Raw genomic sequence first — 13,728 nt, 5'->3', positions numbered from 1 at the left:
CTATGGCCCCCACCTGTGAAGCAACCGTCCGGAGAGCCTCGAGATTGCAGAGGCTGTTAATATTCATTGAAAAAATTAAAAATCAAAAGGCTAAAGGCACGTGTTTTTAATATAGCTTTTTGCTGAAAATTTTCAACTCTTCTTAGAATCTTACATTTGTTTATGTTTTTGTCTATTGTTAGACTATTATTATTGCTATTTTAGGATTTTATGTATGTATTAATTTATTATTTATGTTTAGTCCACGGGACGAAGTGCCTGGGAAGAGGGAAGCCCGGGCTTCTCTTCTAATACTGATGCCCCCGTGACCCGACCTTGAATAAGCGGAATAAGATGGATAAGTGGATAGATGGATTATTTATGTTTCATTTTCATTTTATGTACATTTTTACAATATATTTGTATTCTACTTTTGATAACGCACATTTTTAGGTATTCTCAAGAGTGGGCATTTCAAAGGTGGGGTTTTCTTCTATGTCTACTGCCATGCCTTGACAATGGTGCTTTGTGTGTGTTTTTTCCTTGGTGTAAAACACTGTGTTCCAACTTCCCTGTTTATGAATAGTGTTATCTAAATAAAGTTTTGATTGATTGATTGATTGATTGATCGAATGTAACTCCGATCAAAGCCGCTACTCCTCAATATCGAGAGGAGCCAAATGAGGTTGCTCGGGCATCTGGTCAGGATGCCTCCCTGGAAAGTTGTTCAGGGTACATCCCGTCGGTCGGAGACCTCCAAGAAGACCCAGGACATGTTGGAAAGTCCGTCTTTCAGCCGGTCGGGGAAATGCCTTGGGATTCCCAGAAGGACCTACATGAAGTCTGGTCTTTAAGCTGATACCCCCATTACCTGGCTTCGGATAAGTGGAAGAATATATATGGATGGAAGAAGTGAGCTCACTACGTACGCCATTATGTCAACTTGCTACACATGCATGATTGTTAACGGTTTTAAATACTACTTAAACATCGCCTGTACATTTATTAAGGTGATATCTTGACGATGACAAGTTGACCCTGAAAATAAGTATATATATTAACATTTGGTCCTATGGGGAATACAAATTTGAAATTGAAAAAATATATACTGTATATAGACTATGCTACATGAATGGAAGATAAATTATTCCATCCATCCATTTTCTACCGCTTGTCCTTTTTTGGGGTGGCGGGGGGTGCTGGAGCCTATCTCAGCTGCATTCGGGCGGAAGGCGGGGTACACCCTGGACAAGTCGCCATCTCATCGCAGGGTCAACACAGAGAGACAGACAATATTCACACTCACATTCACACACACTAGGTTCAATTTAGTGTTGCCAATCAACTTATCCCTAGGTGCATGTTTTTGGAGGTGGGAGGAAGCCGGAGTACCCGGAGGGAACCCATGCAGTCACGGGGAGAACATACAAACTCCACACAGAAAGATCCCGAGCCCGGGATTGAACTCACGACCTTCGTATTGTGAGGCACATGCACTAACCCCTGTTCTACCGTGACATTTATATTGTTAGTGCCATTATATTGCCATTAATTGCAGACACCAAATTATTCAGCACTTGTAACAGATCACAATAAATTGTAAATGTAAACGTACCTATTGAAACTGTTGAGTATATGCAGCTAATAATGTTGTCGAAGTATGAACTATTGCAAACTAGGAATGGGTAAGTTTCAATTTTGAACCAATACGCTACGATTCTTGTTATCTGCGGTAGCAACATATGTATGATTAATTAAATACAGAGAAAAGCATGCTGTGCATCAAGGAGAGAGGTGTTATAACACCACAGTAGTCCAACTATAGTATCAGAAGCTGATAAGTTGTTATGAAATTACCAATGAAGATGTGTAATTGGTGGTCGCGTCCACAATTGGCTGCGGTAGTAGCAGGTGTTTTTCACACAGCTTTATGGCGACAAGTAGTCATCATATTTGCAAAAAACAAACCACCTGACACGTAGAAGTCATGGAGGTGAGTCCAGTGCACGGTAAATATGTTTCCCCTTTTCTTCTCAATGACAGCATCTCAGTCACATTGCGGCAATTTTTGCGACTTTCAGCATATGTTTTTAGCGCAAATCTATGATTCTGTTTACTTCCGCGTGCCCAGAAGTAAACAAGTTGAATGTTTTAGCGCGTGTGTGTCATAATTACGACGGTGAGATGGATAAAAATGAAATGTATGGATAGCAGTGTCATTAGTCCAGAATTTTAACGGTCCGCTTGAACCAACCCAATTAGCAACTGGTACCTAAAAATACTGGTACTCCGTATACATCCCTATTAGGAGAGCATTGTTTGTTAACACTTTTGGTGCTGTCTGCCATGTTGCTCTGTTGATGTCGACAGTCGCAAATGAGAATGTTACACTCGTTGTATGTCATCACACAAGTCTCGCAAGATTAGAGCGGCCATATTTTATAAAAGATCGCCAGTCACCTGATTCATGACTTTCCAACCGGACATCGACCGATCCATACCAGATATAGATCGATCCAGGGACTCCCCAAACAATGTAATCATATCTCTAAAGTTAAAATCGGTTATAGATTTGTACCGATTATTTTTTACACCCCTAGTTATTATGAATGTGTTTGTTCCTACATTAGATATTTACTTACAGCATGTATATAAAACCTTAATGGAAGTGTTTGGATGTTCTTTTAAGGGCTTTATAGGCAGAATAGAGGGACTCCAATAGGCTCCATAGGCAAACTTTTGATCGCATTTATTTAGTATTTAGAATGCATAAAAAAATAAAAACATAAGTTCTTGTCTCACATAAGGATTGTGAATGATAGGCAAAATTCCAAAAAAGTGCAGTTCCCTTTTAACATTTAACACTATGCTGCCCAGTTGTTATATCTTGTTTTCTCACTCTTCCAATTTTCATTTGCAAGTGTGCATTCTTTTCAGTTTGTCCACGGTTTTGTTGCAATTTTTAGGAAGTATTCTGTGCTATTAAAGTGAATGTGCTAGTTTTTCTTTTATTGAGACCCACAGAGTGTTTGGCTCTAAGTATTGTAATTGTTTGATTGTAACGTGCATCTTATTTGTAATTTTAATTACCAAATTTGGAGGTGTGGAAATCGCTATATAAAATCACTATTGCTAATCATCTGCATGTATGTGGCACAGCACCGAGCTGGCTTGAAAAGTGGAGACTTACTTTTGAGCGCTCTTTATCAAGCATGCTGCTTTGTTGGTATGGCAAATTGCAACTTTAGCTAGAGGCGGTCAGCTACGGATATCCGAAGTGCTTAGGCCAGTGGCTAGTTTTCCACTGGAGGTAATGTCACATGCAAAAAAGGTATCGAAATATAATACCGTTTGATTTGACGTAAATCGATACCTATAAAATTACCGTAATACGTACCCATCCCAATAGAGATCCCAATAGGGTCCATAGTGATGGCTACCGTTCACATTTGAACCCATTTGGTTCCAATTCCGGGTACCTGGGAATCCCTTGACTCAACGGGACCAAATTTTGTTTTTGGAAATGTGGAGCTTGACATAACTTACGTTAGAACGTTTTTTGAGTCAAGGGATTTGTTGCCTTTAAAATTGCAACATTAAGATAGAATAGGATGAACTGGTCACACGCAACCCAGGTACCGTAACATGGCTTTGTTGGATTTTACATAAATTGGTACCCGGTAGGACTGGCGGGTTTTGGTTGGTGCTAAAAAAAAGTTCAGGATTTGGTACCCCACCCTAATCCCTATACTACAAACATATTTGTGTCTCAATCATTTAACATGGACAGTCCATGCCAGGCTAGAGCTGCTGTATGTGTGAAGATCGTAGACATTGATATGTATTATCCACACATCCGTGCAAACTTCAATGAGCAGCTCTCCTCCAGTGAGATTGCAAAAGGTGGAATGATGGTGAGAAAACACATTCAGTCCTGCCCTCTCTGGCCTGTGGCTGATGGGAGGAGAGGATGCCTCTCACCTCCCATTTCCTCTGGTCCACAGGAGGCCCATCTCCACACAACCACTGACCCATCTGTCCCACATGGCTAACTGGGCTCCTGTGTATTCATCACAGCAGAGAAAACCTGAGGGGAAGGAGGGGCGAGGGGTCTGCAACATCTGGGAACCATCAAGCCAAAAGAGCCTTAGATCCTAAGATTCCAGTCTCCGACCCCTCAACTCTCTTCACCTCCCCCATTGCCTCGACTCAACCCCTCCACCACCACCTTTCCTCTCCATCTGTCTCCCTACCTCTCCTCTCTGTTCCCCCCACCAAGTCCTTTCCTCCCCTCGTTCTGGCTGCCCATCATTTCCATGTGTCTTCGGCAATGGGCCTAATCCAAACAGATTGTAACTGTTTCAAAAACATACTCCCCTTCTCAGCCCCCTCCACTCCTCATCTCAGTTCTGTGTTCATTGCAGGGAACAGATATTCTCTTTCATAGTGGAGGAGATTCTGATGTCAGCCGGGTCTGGGTTAACAGGTTAGTGCCACACAGAACCATTTCAGGAATAATGAGCGGGCCAGGCCCCAAAGTGATCTGGCAGATGACTGTTTAATTCTCAGACCTGACACAAAACACACCCTCCAACCTTCCCCTCTCGCTACATTCCCATGAGGTTTGCATTGGAATGGCCACAGCTGGTCACATACTGTGTGTGGTGCAAAGCTCATTGTCTCAGCCATAGTGTCTAGCTAGCTGGGCTAGTACCAAGCTAGGGAGAGGTTTTGAGGGAAGCAACTCGGTAGGGGGCTTGGGAGCTCGGAGGTATCCCTGGAGACTTGGGCCTCCCACTGGGAAGCCTGCTTGCATCAGAGCCCCCCCATCAGTGCCTGCTGAACTCCTGCATTTTGTGTTTTGTTTAGATGAAAGCTTTGTACTTATTTACCATAATTAAATTAAAGGGATTAACACGGTTTTGGTGTTGCTCACATCTGTAATCTTTCTGCTTGATTCATCTTATTTTCCTGTGTCTTGGATTCTTGAGGGAGGGGAACAGAATGTTTTTTTTTTCTCGGAAAATGTGTTCTCTAGAAAAGAAAGAACATGAAATAGTTGCTACGGCATGCTACAAATAAAATTGGTTGCAAGGATATTAGAGTGTGGATTGCTGTTGCAAATTTATATTTGAACATGAACATTTAGTTGTTTGTTTAGTTTCAGGGCCAAATAACCTACAGGATAATGCTTTCAAATCATTTAAGACTGCCATGCTCTGTTGATTTTAGTTCATTGCTGTTTCCGCGGTCCCATTTGGACTGTGACTGAGGGTCAAGGAAGTTGTGGCCTGCAGATCAGAGGCTGGATTAATTGTTGACACTCTCCCAGTCCAAACAGAACACTCGCCACCCCTATTACACACAACTTCTCCCACACACACGAACACACACACAAACACAGACAGACATGCACAACATCCTTACCCCTCCCCACCTACATTGAGGTCCTGACAGACACTTTGATTTATGTCCAGCCACCAACAAAAAAAGAGACCAAAATCAATTGGCGATTACCGCACTTAGCACTGGGCTGTCACCACCTGGGAGTAGGGTGTTGAAAATAAAAGACAGAGTCCATACAACACTTCCATACCATTCCCACTAGGGGAAAACAGATCAGTGTTCAATCTCCATATGCACAGCTAGTCTCCAAACTGAGCAGCTGTAACATTTGTGGCAGTAGCACAGAGGTTAGAGGAGCTGGCAATGTGAGTTAAGTGTCAATGGCTACGACTGCCAGACTTACCAAGAACTGTGGGGGGAGAAAGCAGTCATCATTGCCACTACTGTATAGTCCTTGACAAGGCTTTGACCAAGTGTCTGACGAAAGAGCACTAAGGCTATGCTTGCAGCTGTAGACCTCTTTGATCATCTATAAGTGACAGTGGTGACAGTGTCATATTTAGAACATAGAAAAACAAGCATGGAAAGTTGCCGCATTACATAATCTCTAAGCATACAGTGGTGCCCAGTACATTAGGGATCAAAATAATTGACCATTATACTACTTATAGTATCATCCTCGGTTAAGATACCAAACACATCCTCCAAAAACATGTACCGTATTTCATGGTAACTGAAAACTCAAAATTGGCCGAATGTGTGAATAGTTTTCTATGGTGCCCTGTGATTGACAAGTATACTGTGCAGGATCTAGTTCAAATATTAGCCAAATTAAGTTCCCTTCTGTAACAGTAGGTGGCCATTCTTCCACTGCGCCACGCCGCAGATGGTTAAGATTCGGCTTTACAAACAAGACAGAGATATTCTACATGCCAGTTGCTAACTGGTGCAAGCTGAGTGGTCAAATGGACAACTTTACAGTTCTCTTACATGCGTTCTGTAATTTTCTAAAAGTGTGTAAAATTAGATATGCATAGGCCCTTGTGACTATGGTGCTCCCCATCAAATGCATTAACAGAATTGACCAACTAGAATAATTTATGTTAATACAACAATAAACAGATGATGTGGTCCTGATGGCTTCATCTGGCCAGGATCTTCAGCTCTCACTGGATCGGTTCGCAGCCGAGTGTGAAGCGACTGGGATGAGAATCAGCACCTCCAAGTCCGAGTCCATGGTTCTCGCCCGGAAAAGGGTGGAATGCCATCTCCGGGTTGGGGCGGAGACCCTGCCCCTAGAGGAGGAGTTCAAGTACCTAGGAGTCTTGTTCACGAGTGGGGGAAGAGTGGATCGTGAGATCGACAGGCGGATCGGTGCGGCGTCTTCAGTAATGCGGACGCTGTATCGATCCGTTGTGGTGAAGAAGGAGCTGAGCCGGAAGGCAAAGCTCTCAATTTACCGGTCGATCTACATTTCCATCCTCACCTATGGTCATGAGCTTTGGGTTATGACCGAAAGGACAAGATCACGGGTACAAGCGGCCGAAATGAGTTTCCTCCGCCAGGTGGCGGGGCTCTCCCTTAGAGATAGGGTGAGAAGCTCTGCCATCCGGGGGGAGCTCAAAGTAAAGCCGCTGCTCCTCCACATCGAGAGGAGCCAGATGAGGTGGTTCGGGCATCTGGTTAGGATGCCACCCGAACGCTTCCCTAGGGAGGTGTTTAGGGCACGTCCAACCGGTAGGAAGCCACAGGGAAGACCCAGGACACGTTGGGAAGACTATGTCTCCCGGCTGGCCTGGGAACACATTCCCCCGGGAGGAGCTGGACGAAGTGGTTGGGGAGAGGAAAGTCTGGGCTTCCCTGCTTAGGCTGCTTCCCCCGCGACCCAACCTCGGATAAGCGGAAGAAGATGGATGGATGGATGGATGGATGGACAACAAATAAAGTAGAATTATTATAGTATAGCTCGGTTGGTAGAGTGGCTGTGCCAGCAACTTGAGGGTTGCAGGTTCGATCCCCGCTTCCGCCATCCGAGTCACTGCGGTTGTGTCCTTGGGCAAGACACTTTACCCACCTGCTCCCAGTGCCACCCACACTGGTTTAAATGTAACTTAGATATTGGGTTTCACAATGTAAAAGCGCTTTGAGTCACTTGAGAAAAAGCGCTATATAAATGTAATTCACTTCACTTGACAATTATGGCAATTGTATGCATTTTTTGAAAAGATAGTCCGAATCACAAGTTCTTTAGTACAGAGTTTTTCAACCACTGTGCCGCGGCACACTTGTGTGCCGTGAGATACAGTCAGGTGTGCCGTGGGAGATGATCTAATTTCACTTATTTAGGTTAAAAATATTTTTTGCAAACCAGTAATTATAGTCTGCAAATGATGTGTTGTTGTTGAGTGTCGGTGCTGTCTAGAGCTCGGCAGCGTAACCGTGTAATACTCTTCCATATCAGTAGGTGGCAGCCGGTAGCTGTTGTAGAAGTCGGAAACAGCGGGAGACAGTGTGCAGGTAAAAAGGTGTCTACTGCTTAAACCAAAAAAAAAACAAAAGGGGAGTGCCCCTAAGAAAAGGCATTGAAGCTTAGGGAAGGCTATGCAGAAGGAAACTAAAACTGAATTGGCTACAAAGTAAACAAAAACAGAATGCTGGACGACAGCAAAGACTTACTGTGGAGCAAAGACGGCGTCCACAATGTACATCTGAACATGACATGACAATCAACAATGTCCCCACAAAGAAGGATAAAAACAACTGAAATATTCTTGATTGCTAAAACAAAATAGATACGGGAAATATCGCTCAAAGGAAGACATGAAACTGCGACAGGAAAATACCAAAAAAAGAGAAAAAGCCACCAAAATAGGAGCGCAAGACAAGAACTAAAACACTACACACAGGAAAACAGCAAAAAACTCCAAGTAAGTCACAGCGTGATGTGACAGGTGGTGACAGTACACCTACTTTGAGACAAAAGCTATAGTGATGCATGCTTGGTTATGGTTTAAAATCATATCCAACAATTGCGACAACGACTTTTTACTGTCAACTGAGTTTCGTTTTTAATGATTTCTGCCGGTGATGTGCCTCCGGATTTTTTCTACGCAAAAAATGTGCCTTGCTTCAAAAAAGGTTGAAAAACACTGCTTTAGTACATGTAATCATACCTACTGTGTTGGAGTTGATGATGTAATGCTATTTATAGTACATAGTTGATACAGCCATCAATAGAAACAGTCGAGCAGGTACAAACAATATGTCAAGACGTGGACTATGGTGTGTTTGTTTTCCCGAGATGCAAGTAAAGCTGGACTGGTCATGGCGTGAAGGTAAATACATATTTATTTATAACACTCAAAGGAACAAAAAGCGCGCTCAAGGCGGATGTACAAACTTGACTAACGAAACAAAAAGACTTGCACGTGGGCAAAAAACTGTGAACAATTAAACAAACACACTAACTGTGGCATTAATAGAAAAAAATTACTTGGACATGGCATGAAGTGCGCAGAGGTAGACAGAGTGTGACAGGGGTATGAATGCGGGATGTCGCCAGAATGACGAACTGAAAACAATGAACTTAAATACTATAGACAAGATTAGTGAGAGCAGGTGCGTGACTCAAAACGTGAAACAGGTGCGTGACGTGACAGGTGAAAACTAATGGTTGCTATGGTGACAAAACAACAAAAGTGCACAAGAAGTCCAAAAACAAAACCGAACATGACTAAAACAAAACATGATCACACAGACATGACACAATATGGACATCCCTTGTACGGGGCTGTGCAAAAAAAGAGTGCAGTTGTCTGTGTTGCAGTTGTCTTTGGAAAAAATGTATTGGATTACCCCCAAAATTGACTCCCAAGTCCTCAACCCCTGCATATCGTCTTGTCCGTCGCCATAGAGGAACCATGTCTGACCCAACAACTGCGTGTCTGCCAACTGGAATGTAAGCCAGGGTCAGTGGTGGGGGCCTCATGGCCTCCTAGGGACTATTCTGAGAGCAGAGGCTCATCTCTTTTCTAACCTTATACTGGCGTCTTGTGACTGTGGTTAAAAATGGTCCAATGTGCTCATGCCTCTAAAACACAATCGCTCTTACACACACACACGCACGCACACATGGCCTCGCTGAGAAGTTATAAAGTCTAAACCAAAAGATATGTAACCTCACAATAAACCACATGTTCTCAAAGATAAATGCATTTTGCAGTTTTGCACCGTTAGTCACATTCCAATTTGCACCGTGGGCAACAGGCAAAGTAGTTATTTAGAATAATAACATTATAGGTAAGATACATGTACGTACAAGGATGGATGTTGGGGGGGGGGAAAGTGTGGTTAACCCAGTAATGCATAAAATACAAGTGAATACACCCACATGTGCCGGTACAACTATGACATCCCTAAAAAAAAACATACTCATTATGTAGTACACTTAAAGACAAACTCCAGCAAATCATCTCTGTGCTCTTCCAAGTTCCAACCTACTGACCATACGCTGTAATCACTGTGTGTTTAGCGTTATCTTTAGAGAACTGGCCTGCGTGAGTCCTCTTTACGAGACTGTAAACTTTTACTGCCTGGGTCTTGGTGCTTCAACTCCAGTCCAGCCACCCGAGGGAACCAGGGAGCTTACAGAGAGAGCTTATGGGATTGAATGGGAGAGAGCCGCTGTTGTCCATCTCAGAGGTAGCAGCAGCACGACAGCTCACAGCCAGCTGTTGTGAAACTGCTCTGTAGCCAATAAGATCAGTAACTTGGCAACCTGCCTTAATCAATAACATCCAATAGCTTCCTCTCGCTACAGTCAATATGTGTACACTCTATTGGGTGAGCCTACATTTGACCAATTTACCAAATAAGACAATTAACTGTTGTCGTGCTGGTTCTAATTAGTCGTAAAAGACCGTCTGAATCAAGGGTCCGAGGGCCGGATCAGGCCCGCGGACAGGTTATATCCGGCCCGCGGGATGAGTTTGCTAAGTATATATATATATATATATATATATATATATATATATATATATATATATATATATATATATATATATATCAGTGACGTGCGGTGAGGTTGATGGCTGGTGAGGCACTGACTTCATCACAGTCAGATTTACAAACATATGAACCCTAAAGAGTATCTTATTCACCATTTGATTGGCAGCAGTTAACGGGTTATGTTTAAAAGCTCATACCAGCATTCTTCCCTGCTTGGCAATTAGCATCAAGGGTTTAACTTTACACATACAAACTGTAGCACACAAAAAAGCACATTTAATAAAAAAAAACGTTATTATGGTCTTACCTTTACTTAAGTCCATGCGCCGCAACTAAAGCCCTCACTTAAACTTTCCACGTGCAAGGTTGAATCTATTTAAAAAAGTGTAACCGAGGGTTTATAAATGTCGCCTATACTGTATGAAACTACAAAATAACAAACACTGAGGCTCCAGTTTACACGAGGACCACTTTATTTACATTCTTTCAAAAACTTCCGCTCCACACCGTGTCATCACTTCCGCTCTTAGCGCCTTCAAAATAAGAGCTCAAAGCATATACTGTATAACAGCGCATAACAGGAACTTAACATCACAAAGAGGAAAGCCCATAAAAATAGGTTACAAAAGTTATTTAATAAGAAGCCAAAAATGTTCGTGTTGGAGGGGTTGTGAATTAGATACACCTGCAGTCTGCAGGTGTGCCTAATGTTGTGGCCCTGCAGTCATTCAACACTCCTCCAACACGAACATTATTGTTTTTACACTTTTTGGCTTCTTATGAAATAACTTTTTTAAATAGATTCAATCTTGCACGTGGAAAGTTTAAGTGTGGGCTTTAGTTGATATAACAATTCTACGGCGGGGGTGCAGGAGGCGGGATTACTGGAGCCACAGCCAGTGCGTCTTTTGCAGCCGTTTTATGATCGCTCAGCACAAGAAATACGTTACACACATACAGTTGTTGACAAAATACACTGTACATTATATACCTCAGCTAACTAATCTGTGGAAATATATAATATAGTTCATATAGCAATACAGTCTCACTGCACAGCAGGCCAGCAGTTAGCCGAGTCATTGCACAATCCATGTTGAGGCATTGAGTGGCGTGCCTCAACTGGCTGCTGTTCACCGCACCGTCTCTTCTCAGTATTTGAACGGCAAATGTGAAAATTCAGCGATTTTGAATAAAAATAATATAAAACTGGTGAAGTTAAATGGAAAATAACTTTATAGTATAATCACTGGATACATATAACAATTTTATTTTTATTTTTTTTTCCTGCCTCTAGTGACTGCACGTCACTGATATATATATATATATATATATATATATATATATATATATATATATATATATATATATATATATATATATATATATATATATATATATATATATATTTTTTTTATACAGCGCTTTTCTCTAGTGACTCAAAGCGCTTTACATAGTGAAACCAGTGTGGGTGCACTGGGAGCAGGTGGGTAAGGACAAGGACACAACGGTAGTGACTAGGATGTCGGAAGCGGGAATCGAACCTGGGACCAATGTTCCCTCTAATTTTTCATGTGTGTGAGCAAACGCACAAACTCCCTGAGCATTCAGTGGAGCACATGTGAGCAACATCAGACGTGCACACTGTGGCTACACCAGCGTCACACCTGTCCAAAACCTGACTAAATAACAATTTAAATGTTTTATTAAAATTATTTTCTGATATAAGTGATTTTGCCCCCTTACAATGACAATAACAAAAAAACATGTTTTTCATGACCTATGTGCTAGTATTGTATTTACCCCTTTCAGAGATTACATTTAGTTCCTGTAACTTTCTGTCCGTAAAATACATCTTTTTATTAGCATTTATGAAATCTAGTGACAACATTTCATGAATAATATCCTTAGATTAACATCCTTAATGAATGGCAGTAAAATAAGCACACATCTGATTGAGGAGTCAGAGTGTTACACCCTGGCATTTACACAATGTGTGGCGTTGGGGTTGTCCGACTTTTTGTGTGGCCATAACGCAACACTGGCTAAGTGCCATGAGTGCGTGTGTTGGTGCAGGTGAGACAGAGCGAGCGGCTTCTGTTGATATGATGGACGACAAAGTTGGTTTAAGCCTGGTTTGTATGGCAGAAAATGACCAGTTTTTCTAGATAAAAGTTTTTATACTCATGTTTTTGGTGTGGTTTTTGCTCAATAAAGTGATTGATGGAATTCCTGTCCATAAAGTGTCTCGACAGACTTTAATTGAACTGTGTTGACAAAGATTGTTTTATTCATTGGGGCCACTCTTGTCACCTGTCACTCACAGAGTTACATTGCAAAATCATACAGAATAAATTGTAATGTGTTTATTTCGTTTAGAGTTCAGATGGGATTTTTGATTTTCTGCGCGGCATTAATTTGCTGTGCGCAGAGGACGCGTGAGCAGTGCGCAATTGCGCAGGCGCGCACCTTAGAGGGAACGTTGCCTGGGACCCTCAAGTTGCTGGCACGGCCACTCTACCAACCGAGCTATGCCGCCCCGTATAAAAATCCACCTGAAATTTTTCGACGAAAGAAACAGCTGTTCTAAATGTGTCCACTGGATGTCGCAATAGCAATTGGTTGTGTCTTTGTAGATGATGCTACATACTGTATGTACAAAATAAACCACATGATGTTAGTCTTATAGACTTAGACTTCCTTTTATTGTCATTAAAATGTGTACTTTACAGTACAGATAGGAACAACATTGTGTTGCATTAGCTCATTGTAGTGCAGGATAAAAGAGCAATAAGGTGCAGATATAAATAAATAGATTACTGTACAGTATAGTACAGTATCAGTCGAGGAAAATGATCAAACTACATAAATAACATACTATAATTTGATTTTGATATAATTTGTTTTTATCTTTATGGATTGAACATTAACACAAATTGTCAGGCTTGGTAAAAAGGATAGGACTCAGATGCAGAGTAGGGAACTTTGACAGGCTTTTATTTTGACAGCTTCCTTTCACCTCCAAAGTCAAGTAATTACAATATCCATATTAACCAAAAAACTAATCGGCGAAAAAGGTTCCAAAAAATAGGAACAACCGAAAATCACAAAAGCAAAGACGAACTATAATTGGCGCCGTATATGCTATAAAATGTATTAACACAAAAATGCTCCAACGGGAGGAAGAAACAACAGCTATGAAAAATTCTACACTATCTAATCTAATAAAGTTTAACAAAAATCGTCACTCAAAAATGTGAGGAAAAAATGAAAAATAACTGATAACTCACCACTTCGGCTGAATAAACTAAATAACAAAAAAATCACTCTGCTGAGGAGGAAGAAAGGAATACTCAAAATAGCAACGAAGGGATTCAGGACCAAGGAACATAAGCACGA

Source organism: Nerophis lumbriciformis, linkage group LG12, assembly GCF_033978685.3.
Source record: "Nerophis lumbriciformis linkage group LG12, RoL_Nlum_v2.1, whole genome shotgun sequence".
Taxonomy (NCBI): Eukaryota; Metazoa; Chordata; class Actinopteri; order Syngnathiformes; family Syngnathidae; genus Nerophis; species Nerophis lumbriciformis.
The sequence above is the reverse complement of the archived record's forward strand: the minus strand, read 5'-3'. Positions refer to the sequence as shown.